We start from the raw sequence: 14,946 nt of genomic DNA on the forward strand, positions 1-14,946 counted from the left end.
CCAATTCTTGTTGTGAGCAAAGAAAAATTGAGTTTTGTGAGTTAAAGGATCCCTGGTGTTGTTTCACCTTAATCCTGACATGGGAATCGGCAAACCTGAGTCATCATCCTGAGACATTGAGATGTGACAGTAGGGTCATGAAATCATTAGCATGTAGGATCATCTTGCTGTCAGTACGTCACCTACGTTTGGGCTGGTTTGCTCTTTTCCCATCCACCACGGTAAGGTTGGCGTTCGAGGTGCATGCCACCACGCTCTTCTGACAAAATGCCGGTGAAGTAATTCCAGAGCAACTCCACTGACTCCAGTGGAAGTAGGAAGTGTCCAGTGCCTTTGAAAATCAAGCTCCTTATTTAAAGACTTAACTCTGGGCATGCAAGTCTCAGTAAAGCTTACCCTTCAGCGATGAAATCGGAGGATGATAAAGGGGTACAGAAGAGAAGCGTGGGAGAATGATACAGTGCAGAGACCTGGCAGCTGTTAGGCACACAAAGAAAAAAGAGGAAAGAACTGTGAAACTGGCTTTGAAGGAGGTTTGGGGGAATGATTTGAAAGTCACAGCCCCTCTTTCAGGCAAGTTGTCCCAGCTGGATTTCAAAATTTGATACAGATACCCTAAATTCTTAAGGTTTGAAGTCCTTGTTATAGACCTACTGGTAGAAAAATTTCAGGAAGTGTTCCCAGTATTCCCAGCTAATCTAACTGTCTTGGGCAAGAAAGTGCCAGGCAATTTAGATTTCCAGTTCTCACTTAGGGTGAAGACAATTGTACAAAAACCAGCAGTGACAGAGATGTTTAAATGAGGTAATCTGATGAACAAGAATAGAAAATCTTTTATTATGGGTGGAACTTTCAGCCTAAAGACTGCAGTGTATATACATGGGAAGGAACAGAGAGGATGATAAATAAGAGCAGAATTAATTCTGGTTTTACTGTCCAAGTCAAGCTGGTGAATTTGAGAGCTGTTCTGTTTGTATTATTACCACGTGCCATGATTAGATTCATTGATGTCAGGATGTCACAACAAATTCAGGCCTCTAAAACAAAGCAAGTTTTACTTTTAGTCTATTTATGATGCAGGTAAGGGCCTTTGAAGTGTGCCATTTTCTGCCACAAAGGTAAACAGGGCATAAATATATACACAGAGACAGACATTCCCTGGTAAGCAGACCTTTTTGAGGTGGATCTGCCAACTGTTGATCGTCTTAGCGGTGGAAGGTGTCTGTGGTCGCTCAATAGGCTTCAACAATTATTTTGTAAAGTGACAGCTCCTTCAGAATCCCCCTCACCTTCTGTGTGTGTTTGTGCTCAGCTCTGAGTCATCACTGCATGATCTGGGTTTTATATCTGGGAAGTCAGTCCGCTTCTATCCCCTGACAGGCATAGTCTGCCGATAGCGTAGTGTGATTTCCCCTGACCAACACGCCAATGACATCCCACTTATTAATGCTGCAAGGACTGGGAAATAATTATTCTGGGTTTGCAGTTATTCGACCTTCTGCCCTACTCTTCTCCTCTGAGAGTGTGTGTACATGTGTTTGAGTCTGTGTGTGATTTTAAGGAACTTGGAAACAGCTCCATTTGTGCTGAAGACTTGATCCGTGAAACAGGTTTCTGAATTAGCCCAGGCTAAGAAAGAGTAGATGAAAGATGAGCGGATGGAACAGCACAGTTGTGAAATCTTCCTTTTCCTCCGTTGACTTAGTGATGGGTAATGACTTCCCAGTCTGTTCCTCAGCCATTTGGTAGAGCTAATATGATGGCATATTTTTAGTTAATCAGTAATTATTATATTAATATAAACTGCAGTTTGTGAAATGTAGTGAAAAAGCTCAATGTGTCAATGTGTTAAACAAAGGTGCTAAAGCACTCCATGAGTTTGAAGCTTCAATTATTTCCTTATTTACTAGGCATAGTACTCTCAGGTTAAGCCTGAAAAACAAAAATAGTAGCATAGACTGATGCGGCTCACGCAGCGTAGCAATGCCCATGATATAACCAAGTCCTCACACTAAATACACAATGTCCTAGTAACATCTATGATTAGTATGGGGAAAAAAAAAAAGGTGCCTTACCAGGGAAGGAACTACAGGTTAATTACTAAATTGTTTTGTCTCCAGAGTCTAAATGGTTTTTGTTTTCAGCCTTGCTTGGTTATTAAGAAATCCAAGTAGATGTTTGATAATTCATTAATACTCAAATTATATTATTTTGCAACATATCGTTAGTTTAGATATTTAATACATTGTACATGCATGAGGTTGAAGGCAAAGACACATTTATGCTAGGAGAACAAATCGGATATTAAGAGTTTCTAGAATCATTCCCATGCATCAAAATCAGAAAAGGGCAAACTTGAAGTGCTCTGTAAGCTAAAAGAATTTATTTCATAGCCAAATTATCACTTTAAAGCTAAAAGTATTATTTTATAGCGACAAATTTTTCTCTTCTGCTAAGAATTCTTTTGTGTGAATAGTTTGACACAGGAGATAACGGCCAGTTCGACAGCACCGGTGCTGACCCCGCTTCCCTTATTTGAGGTGAAATAAGTCACTGAGGCCTGACCAAGCCTGCCTGCACTCTCAGGACTCCAAAGGATGAAATATGCTATTTGGCTGGAGTAGCCCCTGGCATTTACAGTTTTTGCAATCAACAAAGGCTGCTGCTGCCAAAAAGATTACTTTCCATAGCCTCGCTAATGCTTGGGAGCCTGTGTAGAACAATCTGCATCCTGCAGTACACACACAAGTCATGGCCACAATAACCCAGAGAAACTCTCTAGCACTCATGACTCAGTGAAATCTTGTTTCAAGCTAATCTGCAGCCAGGATGCGATCATCATCTTCACTCTTGGCTGCCCTGTCTCTGATAGAGAGTGCCAGGGACCCGAAGTGCACATCTGAGGCAGCTTCAGGCCAACATGCAAAATTCTCTCCTACAGAAAATCCCTCTAATGAGAACTTAGTGACTTGCTGAACTTTCTGCTTGGAGGGATATTATCCGTGTTTCCTCTTGAAAGAATTAAATCCTCCCTTTTGAAACTCTAAAGCCTCTATAATGCAGTAATCATCGCAGCTGTAAGTGATAGTGACAGATGGTCTCAGATGCTATGACCCTAAAAAGTAATAAATTCAAGGGTATCAGTGAGCCGGTCTTCTTAAATGTAAGGCTTAAAAAGTGGTAATTTGCCATTCACTTTGCTGTAGTTTCCAGAGGTTTCAAAATGGAAATTCCTGTTTAAAAATGCCTTCTTGAACAGTAAATTCTACCTGATCATAATTGAAGAATTGCCTTGTGATTCCAGAAGCTACAGTATTTGAGGAGGCTCTGCATGGCACAGTCTTCTGAGCGTATCAGTTTGCAGGATCGAAGCTTTTCTGAGCTACCACTGAAGGGAAAGATTTGAACAGCCGTGCAAATAACATCCGAAAGATCTGGTGTGCTTTGCTAAGGCACTGAGGTTTTAATGGTGTGCTTGTTGCTTAGGGGCCACATTTTTAGGTGCTCACTGAGCTGCCTGGTTGTTGCCTTGCTACACAAATCTTTGCTCACAGTCTCATGGGAGTCCTCTTGGAGAAAAGTCCTGCTCAGCAAAAAGCCATCAGTCTTGTTGCAATTTAGCAGCGGCTTTGTGTCCTTGTGGTTACAGTTTTATTTAGGATGAGTGGTTGGTGTTGGTCTGTCGTCCTTGGGGGAGAAAAACTTGATTTTTGCATATATTTCCTACGCCTTGAGCCAGCTCTGCTTACGCGTGTCACGGCTGGAGCCTGATGATAGAGATCATTTAGAACTTGGAAGATACCTAGTTCATAAATCAAATATCGGCTATACAAATCGATGTAATGCTTCTCTATGAAGTAGTTTAGATTGCCTGAGACAAGCTCAAAGGAAATTAAGTTGTTACGCCACCTGTAGCGCATACCATAATCCCCCACAACCCCAGATGTGCGTCTCCCCATGATCAGAGTTTTCTAGAGGAAACTTCAGCTTGCTGAGGGTTGTGAGCCTTCCAGACCGTCCTTAACCAAACCCCCTGCGCTTCATACTCGTATGCCAACCACCACTAACGGTGGTGTCGTGAAATGGAAAAATCAGGCAGGGGACATCAAATGCCCCCTGACGCTTCCCCTAGCCACAGTGCGCAGTGGCTCCTGGGGGAAGGAGAATCTTCTGCTCCTTCCAGAGTCTCCTCCCGACTCCGACCACAGCAGGCTGCGGAATAAGGTACTGCACGTGGTGTCGTCAACCACAAACACCGCAGATGTCAACTGCCAAAGCTACTCACTCCCTTCAGTTGTCCCTCTGTTGTTTTCGTGGGTCTGTGTGCAAGAAATGGCATGCATTAATACTGACAGTGTCTGTTAGAAATACTGATTCTACGAACCAAGGCCATAATAAACACCTGTGCTAACACACAGGTAACAAAGAGACTTCACTCACTGAAAAAGAGCAGGACAAATAATCAAGCAAACTGTACATAAGCACCTAGAAGATAGTGACGTGAGGTGGCACAGCCAACATGGACTGCCAGTCTGTTTTTATTTTATGCCAGAATTACAGGTCTTGAGTATACAGAGGAAGCGTCAGATTTCATGTATCTTGACTTTAGAAAGATATTGCCTTCCATTACAGCCTATGAGTAAGTTAAAGAAACATGGACTACTACATGAATTAATCTTATACGAGGGAAAAACTGTCTAGGAAATGAGACACTGGCATAACAACAATTCACTGTCAAAATGGGAGAAAACATGTCAAGCAGCCTCCCACTAAGGGTTGATCTGTATCCAGTGGTTTTTAACATTTTCATGAATGGTCTGGATCAGGAAGTTTGGGAACAGAAAGTGGCACAGTGGAAGCAATGGAAGGGAAAGTATGACTACTGAATCTGCAGATGGTGTCAAACTAGGAATGATGTTAGAGGACAAGTTTAGGATTCCAAATAATTTTGTAGAAGTGGAGAAATATTCTGCAAAGACAGGGTACCATTCAGTAATGAGAACTAATACACTTAGGCAGGAACAATCCTTTATGTAAACAGAGGAGGAGCAAGAACTGGCAAGAAATCATTCTGCAGAAAAAAAAAAGTTTTATAGTGAAGAACATAAATCAGCAGTGTCATGTTATTGCTTAAAAAAAAAGGCACTAAAGCCACTATACTGAAAGGTATTTTCTATTCTTATATCTCTATATATAAGTAGAGAAAGAAAGGATTATAGCTTAAAGGACTGAATTCCACTGTAGTCAGCATTGCCAGGGTCTCAGCAGGAGTACTATGTCCACTTTTGGTGACATGCTTTAAAAAGGATGTGTAAAAAAGCATTGCAGAGAGAACAATGAAAGCACTGGAAAACATCACCTACAGGGAAAAGTTAAGTCAGTTGAGGCTATTTAATCTAGAGAGGAAAATGTCAAGGAGAGGCGTAATAACAGTCTTCGGATGTGTAAAGATGTTGCTGCAAAAAGCAAGTAACTAAGCTCTTCTCTATGCCTGTAATAGGCAGGGGATAAAGTAATAGGTTTAAACTCAGGAGGGAAGATTCAGGTTAGACATCTGGATATCAGGCATACTACATGTTCCCACAGAAAGAAGAAAATTTAAGTCAGTCGAGGTTGATTTATCTCAGCAAGGGGACTGCACATAATGGGGACTCGGGGAATGATCAAAACTTTCCTGACAATTACTGAATTTGATGCTACTCTACTGATGCCAAGGAATGAGAGAAATGGAGGAAATAATACAAGTTGTGATGTGGAGAGAGGAAGGGTGTGGAGTACAGTGTAAATAACATTGCAGAAGAAAGATTAAAGAGAAGAAGTAGGAGTCAGTAGGTGAGAGGAAGCAATGGGGAATAAATTAAGGTGGTGAGGGGAAAGCGAGGATGCACACAGAAGATAGAAAGGTGAGGATGGGGTTGAGAAAGAGACGACCTGGCACAGAATCCAGTCCTAGTTGGATCCCTTTAGAGGTCTGGGCTATAGACACAGAGAGATGATCAGAAAGATTTATTGCCTCCCAGGCTTTGCTAGACCACACTGCTTTCCAGACACTTCCCCAAAGTCCTCTCTGCATTTTTCTGCGTTCGCCGATGACCATGAAACCGACTGGCAAAGAGTTGCATGGCTTTCTTCTTCCTCGTTTTCTCACAGCAGTTCATCGCACAGCCCCAAGGCTTCTCAGTCACAGTTCTTAGAGATCAACATTTCAGCAAACCCGGCCCTTTCTGTGCTTGGTTTTGGGTACCAAGGAACTAATTACTCTGGGAAGTTTAACAATGAGCATCACGTAGGAATTCTCCAGCAGGAGGTTGGGGGATAAAGTACATTTCTCCACGGCACCATTCCACCGGCTCATCCTTTCTTTTTACTGCTGCAGGCCCCTTCTTTACCCACCCCATACTTCCCAAAAGCTACAACATGGAAATCAAGGGTGCTACAGAAAAGAGTGTAGTTTGTTGGTTGGGTGCCTCGTCCACCTGCACAGCCACCAAGGGCCAGGAGCTGGGCAGCCCAGTAATACATCCCAGGGTCTGGCAGTACCACGCTAGTATCTTTTACTGCTACTGTAGTATAAATATAAAATAATCAGATAAACTTGCAGGGTAGAGTTACTATACTTGAAGAAAGAATATGTAGGGAAGTCGTGGTTTAATCGCTGCCGACAGCTAAACACCATGCAGCCGCTCGCTCATTCCCCCCCACCCAGTGGTGGAGAGAATCGAGGGGGGAAAAAAAAAAAAGAAAATCAGAGGAAAAAAGTAAAACTCGTGGGTTGAGATAAAGGCAGTTTAATAGGACAAAAAAGAAGAAAATAATAACGATAATAATAATAACATTACAATAATAATAATAGAAGAATTGGAATATACAAAACAAGTGATGCACAATGCAATTGGTCACCACTCAGCAATCATAGTTCCCAAGCAGCGATCCCCCCAGGCCAACTCCCCCCAGTTTATATACTGGGCATGATGTCACATGGTATGGGATATCCCTTTGGCCAGTTTGGGTCAGCCGTCCTGGCTGTGTCCCCTCCCAACTCCTTGTGCCCCTCCAGCCTTCTCGCTGGCTGGGCACGAGAAGCTGAAAAATCCTTGACTTGGTATAAACACTACTTGGCGACAACTGAAAACATCAGTGTGTTATCAATATTCTTCTCATCCTAAATCCAAGACATAACACTATACCAGCTGTTAGAACAAAAATTAACTATATTCCAGCTGAAACCAGGACAAGGAAGTATAAATAGCACAGAGATGGTTGCCCCTTTTATGCAGGTAGTTATGTGCTCCCACTTTTTCTGTGGGAGTGGAGAAGGATCACCAGCCATGATGATTTCTTTGTGCAATGCTAGTGTCAGTGGCAAAATGACAGGGAGGAGAACCGTCAAACAGCATGCAAGAGGGAAAAATGTCTGAGCAATTTGCTTCCTGTGGCACAAAGTGTAGTGTTGCATCTTTGGACTGCCAAATATTTTAACTGCTAAGATGACACAGAGGAGGCATTTAGAGTTTGTTGCAAACCCCACAAGTTCTTAAAAATATGTTTCCGCATTAATGTTTTCAGCCATGTCTGTTATTCATTTATCAGCTAATTCTCTGCAGATGCATTGTCTTGGAACTACAACTTCTCTCCCCCCCCGACCCCTCAGCAACACTGCTTAATGTGATGAACAATGTTGTCATGATGAGTTTCAGTAATTTTCCTCTAGCCAATAATTCATTGAATTACAGCCAGACTAGAGGAACTTTATAGAGTTAGAAAGAGCCCGCAACAAATCCTTCTGTGAGAGAAGGAACCAAGCACTCTGGTGCTTTATTTGCCCAGGAAAGGGGTAAGATGACTGTGACACCAATTTAAAGAAGTCACAAGCCCAGACCTTCTAAGGTCATTGGGGGCTGGGGAGATGTTACTACAAGTCAACGTTTTTCATCATCTTATGAAAAAAATTATACATGAAAAATACAGAAGCCTCCAGTTTTTATGAAGCCCTGTTCCTCTGTGCCTTTTTTTCCTTTAGGGAATGCTTTCTAGCTGGATTATGATTAACATCAGTATACATTTTCAATGCAGGTTGTTTAGCTTAGTAGCAAAATTCAGAGAAAAAAATCCTTGTAATGGACATTAAGGTCTGTCAGGCTGAAGAGGAAGTCATGAACACAAGCAAAACAAGGTAAAAAGGGCAAACTAATAGCCAACAAATAGCCTCCAAATCTTGTGTGCGCTAAAGCTCTCAGAGGTTGAACGCAAAGCCCTACTTCTGTCATTCTGCCCTTTTGGGCCTGTTGTATCCTCACATTTAAGGCTATTTTCTAATCACAAGGGAAGGAAAAATGAAACTGGAAAACCCTGAGGTCCCAGCAACCGTACAGCGCCTCTCCCCACATCCTGGACTGACACGGAAGAGCATCCCCAGTGTACAAAGAAAATGTGCTAATGAGCTTATTTCCTCCCCCCCTCAGAGATAAAAGATAGCTTTCCTGAAAGGGAGTTGCTGTTAGAAGCTGCCATTCAAATAAAGCAGCAGCAAGCAGCAGGTTGCCATCATTTCTGGATTTCACTGAGACCAGAGGAAATAATTTTCTTGTTGTGAACAGCAGATAAAGTTCTGCATTTGAAAACAAAATTCAAAAGTCTTACAATATAAATGTAGCCCTCTGCTTTCACTTCGTTAAACAAGTTCTCTCCCCTTTCTCTTCCCCGCTAGCAAGAACGCACTGCTTTGCTAATACTTCCTCACACAGGGATTATGAACTCTCAGCTCTCAGCCGTCTTCCACTTTTTCAGCAGTGATTTTCAAAAAAGATGAAAGCACTTGAAAGCATTTGTTAGATGTCCCAGGGTATTTCCTCCATATCGGAAATGAACACAAAATAGATCTTGGTTTCAACAGGGTCTTCATTAACAGAAAGGCTGTCTAACACTACCTTTTTTTAATTATTATTATTTAATTTTTGTCTTAGTGATGGTTTGTGTTTACTTTATACAGATTCAGCAATCCTTAAAAATAAAGTTATGTTGTCTACCCTTCCCAGGAATGGAGAACCATGTTTCATGACTGGAAAAAAACAAGCTACTCAAGGCTCATTGCACATAGCTAGAAAGAGCAGTTTTTAATATCCCCCAACACACTACTTGCCATTGAGTTAGACCGATTTTTAGAAAGAAGATGGTACATGAAGGAATAAATATGAAATAACAGTACAGCAGGCACAGTATTCTCGCAAGGATGGCTCAAGTAAGCTACCCTGCATAACTAGCTATTTAAAGACGGAAGGCTGCACGGCGTTGCAGGATTGGTACTGGCCAAGAAAGCCCAATGCTTCTACGTGTCAATGTGACGAGAAAAGCAGGGGATGGATGGGGTGACCTGGGGTGCTGTGTCCTGCCGTTCACCTTGGCGGTGCGGTACAGCCAGAGGCTTCCCTGGGTGGACAACTTCCAAGGACCCCGCTCCTTCATTTCTCCTGGCTGTACGACAAGCCGGTGGGAAGGATGAGCCCCAAGTCTACCTTCACCATCCCTGCGGTGGCCACCGGGGCGTGCAGATCCCGTGACTGCATCAGGGTGTTTGAAATTATATACTTGCAGTCGATGACAAAGAGCTTTCTGAAGCATGAAGGTATTGCCTTGGAGCAGTAGGCCAGCTTGTGCTCTACATGCTCTGCTTTAGGGATGAAAATACTGCAGAGACAGCAGACCTTGTGCTCCAGTTTGCCAGAGTCCAGCCTAAAGTACGTGATGTTACTCTAGTAGGTGAGCTTGTGCTGAGCAGAAGTAGAAGCAGTGCCTGCTGCAGATGGAAGGAGGTGTATCGTTAAGGTATATCAGGACAGCTCCAGAACACTAAATCAGCGTTGGAATTGACTCAGTCATTTCTGTACATATTTGAATCCGTTATCTCACCGTTCTTTTGGAGTTTATCACATTTTTAACCTACATTATGTGGTTGGTTGCCTGCATGCAAATATGTCTTTTGATATGTATTATGTAGATGTGGAATACTGTATAATACATAGTGGTACTGCTGTGCTAGGCAGAGATTTGCTTGTTGCACTTAACATGCAAATAGCAATTGATGCACTGTTTCAATACTACCAAACCCATTAAAATGCAAACTGCAATTTCAGTTATTACATGAGACAGTACTGTGAAGGTGTTTGGTTGTGCAGAGTTTGCTCAAAAAATTAAAGTTCAACATAATGTTGCTTTCATATGTAAAAAAAAAAAAAAAATCCCTCTGATTTTGTGTGAGAGAGGTGATTCTACAAAAGCTTAAAAAACTCAAGTTGTTTTTTGGTTGGTTAGATTTTTTTGTTTGTTTATTTGTTTCCCACCTAGGTTTCACTAGGAGGTCTTTTCATTAATTTAGGAAAATCAAATAAAGCTGTGGTTCTGACCGCCATTCACCATCCAGCATGGTCAGGGGCATACAGTTAGAGGGAGTTGGGCTTGTGTAGTCTGGAGGAGAGGAAAATAAAGGGCCATGTAATAGCTACCCACAGCTACTTCAGAGAAAGTCACAAAGATGGGGGACCCGAATTATGCATAGCAGTCGCAGATGGTACAGTGAGGTGCAAAGGACACCCGTTGTGGCTTGGGACATTCAGACGGACTTGAGGAAAAACAGTGTAAGAGGTCAGTGCAGCACAGGAACAGCTTACCTGGGAATGTGGGAAACCCTGAAGATTTTTGAGAACTGGCCTGGCAAAGCCATGGCTGACCTGATATTATCCTGGTGATACTTTTGCTTTGAGTGGCATGTTGACAGCCTTTAGAGGTCCCTTCCCACCAAGATGACTATGATTCTTTCATCTGCTTGCCAACTTCTAGTACAAATGAAGGTTTTTGTACCATCAGCAATCACAAAGCCATTCTAGATCATCTATCCACACAGACTATAAGCACAATATTAATTTCCCAGAAGAACTGTATTACATTTTTCCTGATTAGGATTATTCCAACAGTTCATTTTTTAATTTTACCTTCTCCTTTAGGCTCCTGAGGCACAGCATGTCCAAAATAAGGGTGCTTTCCTGAAATGAGGGTGTATGCAATAACATTTCTGCCTTCCCCAAAAAGAAAAGTTAATATAGGCCTTCTGATGATTGGTGTTATATTGCACAAGAGTGACTAAACACTGTTGGTTTTTTGCATAATGAGAACATTTAGCAGTGCCAAAACATCTTTCACTACTGTGTCTGTTGCTACCCATAGTAAGAGCAAGTCATTGCCTTAATGAATGGGCAGCCTAAGGCAGACAAAGAATGGAAGAAAGGGAGTATATATAGTGGAAAACTGAGATAGGGAGAGATGCCATGATTCACAGAAGTTTGCTTAGAATGGGGAAAGATGAGCTATTAGATAAATGCTGTTCTCCAAAGGTCTAGCTCAGTACTACTATAACATAGCTATCTTCCAATAATTGTTAAAACTGGTGGGTTGGTGGCTTGTTGGTTTTTTTTTCCCCCCAATAATGAATAGAGTGGAGTTTTCAGAAAATCATTATTCAGCCTCCGAGGGAAAATAGACACTTTCATAATGCTTTTGATGAAGTGTCCTGGGTCTCTGCCCCTGCAGCCTGCTGCACAGGCAGAGAAACTCCCACAGATCGTTTCATAAAGAACTGCAGACAAGTTTTGGTGACAGCTTTATTTCATTCACTGCCTTGGAGAGTGTATCCACATTGCCCAGGGCAGAGGCACAACTCAGTGGCAAATAACTGAACTCACAGTTCATGGTTGGATTTTCTAACAGTGGAGTCATGCCTGACTCACTTATAAGTGGGGAGAAACAGTATCATCAGCAAAAAACCTGTGGATGTAAAGCTCTGGCTTGCAGTGTACAAACGCAGGAAAGAGTCCCCAGTGAGTCCTGCGCTGGTTTGTTTCTCGGGTTTAGCTGATCTGACAGATTTTTCTTGCACAGTTCTGTAGTTGCTGTAAGCCAAGAGTGAACACCAAGGCCAGACATCTCACACACTGTTTCCTCCTTTAGGGATTCCAGATTCTGTTCAAAGCCCACCGCTTCGCTTCTGCATGTTGAGGTGAAGTGCTGCCTACAAGGTGCTTAAGTAAGTGCACCAGTAGTAGGTACATTACAAAACCAAAATCAACTATTCCACGTGGCTGGAGAACAGCATAGATAAAACTTTTTGGACAAGAGGAAGATGTTGGTGTGAGTACTGTAATAATATGCACAGTCATATGTTCTCACACATCCTCACAATTATGGAGAAGTTTCTGCAAAGCTTAATGAGAATATGGCAATTTCTATTTTTCTGTAATGTAAAGCAGAGCAGGTTTACGAAATCCACCTGCCCCAAAGCCCTTGTTCAGCTCACTAGTTCGGGTGAGAGAATATATGATGTATGCCTAACCTTGCAAGAGGAGTGATCTGCATGGGTTTAAAAAGTGACTGGACAAAATCATGGTAGAAACAGCCCGTTCACAGCTACTGACTCTAGAGACACCAGCTGTGCTTCAGGGAGTCCCTAGAGGGATGCCGGTTTACTGGAAGATGTTTACATTCAGAATCTATTTACGCTCAAACCCTTGTTATTGGCAAAAAGGGAACACAGTTCAGCTTCAGCCCTATTCATGTTTTAGCAGTCTAATAGTACAAGTTACTAGTGCATTTACAATAACATGCACTCTGAGTCCAAATTTAATATAGAGAATCCTCATTGGTAATACAGTTAAAATTGTTTTACAGGAAGATTTATTGATATCGCCTCCTTTTCTCTGATGGTCTGAAGGACCTTCCAAGGTCCCTCTAGGTGCTAAGGTCAAGGACCTGAGTGTCCCTCATGACAAATGGCGTGGGGTTGCAACAAGCCATCCGTGTCCTGAGGTCTTTGCTGGGAGCAGTGTGATGACTGCGGCAGGGTTCCCTTTCTCCTCTGTAAATACAGACGGAGCCAAGAGCCAGCGTCCTGTCAGCTCTACATGATGCCAGTGCCTCTTGTCCTTCTGCATTTATAGAACAACCACCTAAAAAGCACGTTTTTAGCAGGGAAGCATGCTGGTTTGTGCTTCCTTTGGTCTGAGGGTCTGATGGAACACAGGCTGGTGGTGGACCTGAAGGAAGCCGGGCAGTGTGAGTGAGATGTGTGAGAGTTTGCAGAGCTGAGGGTGTTTTGTGGCAGGGTGAGGAGCACAACACGCTGCTGAACATGTGGTGGGAGGCCAGGGAGGGTGAGGTTAGCGTAGGAGTGATGGGTAGGCAACGTGGGAGAGCTGAGGTGGTGGTGATTCCTCATGTAAACATCACCTTATATCAAGAGGAGATCCATTACAGATTTTAGTAAAGTCTTTAATGTATGCCTGATTGACTCATCATAGAGCTCTTGTGAGGGTACCCCACAGGAGTTTACATCTCTCAGCTGAAGACTGATAAATGCAAACCCTAAATTATGTAATAAAAATTATAACCTGAAAAAATAGGTTACATTGCATCCCGACTGAGTCTTTTTTTTGTGCCTGCTGAAACATGAAGGTTTTTATATAGCAGCATGAATCATTCCAATGTGGACATAAAAGTGACAGCTTTTCTTCATTACTTTTGCCTTTCCTCTACTAATTGTAGTGCACTTTTAAAGCATACATTTTAGAAGGCGATGACAGTGCTTGTTGGGAAACCCAAATCCTCTTAGTCTCTGTCTCCTTTCTCTTCCTGTGACAACATTACAGTAGTGGTAGGACGTCTTTGTCCCGCTCCTCGAACAAGTGCAATCCTTTCCTTATGGAGTTAGGGCACTGACAAATTCTTACTTATGACTTTGCTTGTCAAGTCTTTTCTCCACAGAGAATGATTTACATGTTGCAGAGTACTTCTCTTATTCTACAATGCATTCGCATGTCTAGGGATACATCCATCATGGGAATGAAGCGGAGTAGCTCCAGTGAATTCAGTGATTCAGATTTTGTAAATCAGTATTGATCTGACCCATCCTGACTTTTTGATACATTGTGTATTAAAATTGTATATCGAATCCAAATTTTTATTTTCACAGATCGGAATGGTAAGAAACTTCTGTCTGAATGCTTATTTTGGAATATGCTTTTTTGGAACACTTGTTGAAGGTATTGATCCAAAAAGAGTAGGGTGATAGGTCTGCATTTTTATATACTGCATGTTACCTTCATAAGCCAATTGATCTAAACAATCTGCTACACGCTGAAGCATGACTCTTTCAGTGTTAACTGTTACTTTACGTCTGTTATTAAATTACTTTCTAAATGAGATATGTCTGATTAAATAATTTTAAAGACCAAACAGCTCCAAATTTGATTAATTTGCTATTCATGAGTCACACTGAAGTCAGAAGAGGCTTTGTTTAGCAGCAAATTGATATTAAACAATGCAAGTTCATGTTCATACAGAATCACTGAGAACCCAGTAGAGAATATGCCTTACTTTAGTTTCTGACTGATAAAGAATAAATCATCACGTTTGCCAGTTTCTTCTTGCCCGAACTGTAAAAAAGTTAGGAATATTTACACTGAATTCAGTGTGGTAGCTGAGATGCAAAACTTGTAATCAACAGAAGAAAAAGGCCCATACTCCTTGTAATGTAAATTGTCCCCTCATTTTTTTTGCAGAAAGATGAAGATGACTACAGTGGAATTACATTGATGTGTATTATCATGAGAAAAGGGTCAGGCTTTGACATTCCTGAGATTAAGGAAAGGCAGCAGTTAAGGCTGCCATCCGTCACGTTATTGCGGTTTTTTCTTGCCTTTTTTCCCCTCGGAAGTCTTATTTTTAAAGCCTCAGCTCCTGGAATCATGAGACTACACTAAGCTTTTGCCTTTCTTTTTAAGACAATTTTTAAAGTCTAGGAGACCGCTGGACATCAAGGGTTGCCTGTGTTGTCACTTGTGTTTGTAGTTAACACCACAAACAATGACCCCACAAACATAACGTCTTGACCCTTCCAGTTGG

The sequence above is a fragment of the Haliaeetus albicilla genome, chromosome 21 (assembly GCF_947461875.1).
Source record: "Haliaeetus albicilla chromosome 21, bHalAlb1.1, whole genome shotgun sequence".
NCBI classification, from domain to species: Eukaryota; Metazoa; Chordata; class Aves; order Accipitriformes; family Accipitridae; genus Haliaeetus; species Haliaeetus albicilla.